Source organism: Zingiber officinale, chromosome 3A (assembly GCF_018446385.1).
Source record: "Zingiber officinale cultivar Zhangliang chromosome 3A, Zo_v1.1, whole genome shotgun sequence".
Taxonomy (NCBI): domain Eukaryota; kingdom Viridiplantae; phylum Streptophyta; class Magnoliopsida; order Zingiberales; family Zingiberaceae; genus Zingiber; species Zingiber officinale.
Genome location: NC_055990.1, coordinates 68428656 through 68431449, shown reverse-complemented (window position 1 = coordinate 68431449; position 2794 = coordinate 68428656).

Here is a 2794-nt window from a genome sequence, read left to right as displayed (position 1 = left end):
AGGCCTTATAAGGCAAAGGGGTATAGAGCCAAAGAAGTGTTGGAATTAGTTTATTCTGATTAGCGTGGGCCTATGACTATCCAGGCAAGAGATGGTTTCGAATATTTTGTCTCTTTTATAAATGACTATTTGAGATATGGGTACATTTACTTGATGCATCGCAAGTCTGAGTGCTTTGATAAGTTCAAAGAGTACAAGGCTGATGTGGAGAAATGCCATGGTAAAAGTATCAAGACACTACAATCTGATCCTGGTGGAGAGTACCTCTTAGGAGAGTTTAGGAATTACTTATCAGAGGCTGGCATTCAATCCCAATTGTCTGCACCTGGTACACCTCAACAGAATGGTGTGGTGGAACAAAGGAATATGACTCTTTTGGAAATGGTTAGATCAATGATGAGTTATTCAGAATTATCAAATTCATTTTAGGGATACGCTCTAGAAATGATGGCGTACATTCTGAACTTGGTACCTTCTAAGTCAGTACCTTCTACTCCCACAGAATTATGGAATGGTCGTAAGCCTAGTTTAAAACACATTCGGATTTGAAGTAGTCCAGCACATGTGTTGAAGAGAGACACTGATAAGTTAGAATCACGTACAGAAGTTTGCTTGTTCATGAGATATCCTAGAGTAATGAAAAGTGGTTGTTTTATAGTCCTAAAGATCAGAAGGTCATTGTTAGCACCAATGCCCGATTTTTAGAAGAGGACTATGTAATGAACTACAAGCCCATGAGTAAAATTGTTCTTGAGGAAATAAGAGAAGATGCTTCTACTTTAGTACCAACGATACAAGATGAGATACCATAAGTAACTGTAACATGTGTCACAAATGATGCATAAATACAGGTAGTGCCTCATCGTAGTGGGAGGGTTGTTAGGCAACCTGATAGATTCATGTTTTTGGAAGAGTCTTCGGACTTGATCCCTGGAGAACATGAAGCTGATCTCTGGACATATGATGAAGCACTCCAAGATAAAGATGCAGCATCTTGGCAAAGTGTAATGAACTCTGAAATAGAATCTATACATTCTAATCAGGTTTGGGAGCTTGTAGAACCACTAAATGGTGTAAAATCCATTGGATGTAAATGAGTCTAGAATAGGAAAAGAGGAATAGACGGGAAGGTGGAAACCTTTAAAGTGAGACTTGTTGCGAAGGGGTATACTCAGAAAGAGAGAATCGATTATAAGGAAACCTTTTTGCCGGTAGTCATGCTTAAGTCTATCTGGATTCTTTTATCCATTGCTACTCATATGGATTATGAGGTTTGGCAAATGGATGTCAAGACAGCTTTCCTTAACAGAAGTCTTGAAGAAAACATCTATGTGAAGCAACCAGAGGGATTTATTGCGAAGGGCAAAGAGCATCTTGTATGTAAGCTCAATCAGTCCATTTATAGACTGAAGCAAGTTTCAAGATCTTGGAACATTCAGTTTGATGAAGTAATCCAGTCTTATAGATTCATTCAGTGTCCGGATGAGTCTTGTGTATACAAGAAAAGTGATAGAAACGAGGTGGTATTTCTTGTACTATACGTAGATGATATTTTGCTCATTGGCAACAATGTCAAAATATTGTCAGACGTAAGGGTATGGTTGTCCAAGAAGTTTGATATGAAGGACTTGGGAGAATGTGGACATATTCTTGGGATCAAAGTAATAAGGGATCGCAAGAAAAGGATGTTATGCTTATCCTAAGCTTCATACATCGATACTATCCTAGCTCGTTTTAGCATGCAAAACTCCAAGAAAGGTTTTTCTACCTTATAGGCATGGAGTACCTTTATCTAAAAAGATGTGTCCTAACACACCAAAGGAGATAGAGGAGATGAAAGCAGTTCCTTATGCTTTGGCTGTAGGAAGCTTAATGTATGTGATGCTATGTACGAAATAAGATATCTATTTTGTCATGGGCATGGTTAGCAGATATCAAAGTAGCCCAGGACCGGGACATTGGATGACCGTAAAGCATATATTAAAGTAGCTGAAAAAGACTAGAGATTATATGCTGGTTTACCAGGCAGATGATTTGCTCCCTGTGGGTTACACGGATTCAGACTTCCAATCAGATAGGGATAGCAGTAAATCAACCTCGGGGTATGTGTTTACTTTGGGAGGTGGAGCCATAGCATGGAGGAGTGTTAAGCAGAAATACGTTTCAGACTCCACCATGGAAGCTGAATATGTAGCAGCCTCTGAGGCAGCCAAAGAAGCTATATGACTCAGAAACTTCTTGATGGGCTTAGAAGTGATTCCTAGTTTGCCCAAAGTTATCACAATTTATTGTGATAACAGTGGTGCAGTAGCAAACTCGAAGGAACCACGAGCCTATAAGGCAAGTAAACATATTGAGCGTAAGTACCACCTGATGCGAGACATCATAAAATGAGGAGAGGTTGTTGTCGCCAAGATTACATTAGTAGATAACCGAGCAAATCCTTTCACTAAGGCCCTTCCGGTGAGAACTTTTGATAGGCATGTTGAGGGGATAGGAATCAGATGTATGGCAGTATTTATTGCAGCATAGTCTTTTAGTATAAGTGGGAGATTGTTGGGATGCATACTATAAGCCTAGCTTTTGTATGAATATCTGTTTTGAAATATTTTGAAATGAGAATCACTTTGGTCAAATGTTTGCATTTTATATTTATATATATGTCAATGCAGTTGCCCATTTAATTTATATTGCAGATAACATGGTGTGTGGTGCCACACAGAAGATCATGTTATCGGTTCCTTATAAATTATAAATAGTAGCTTACAACCAAGATGGATTGGGGCAAACAATT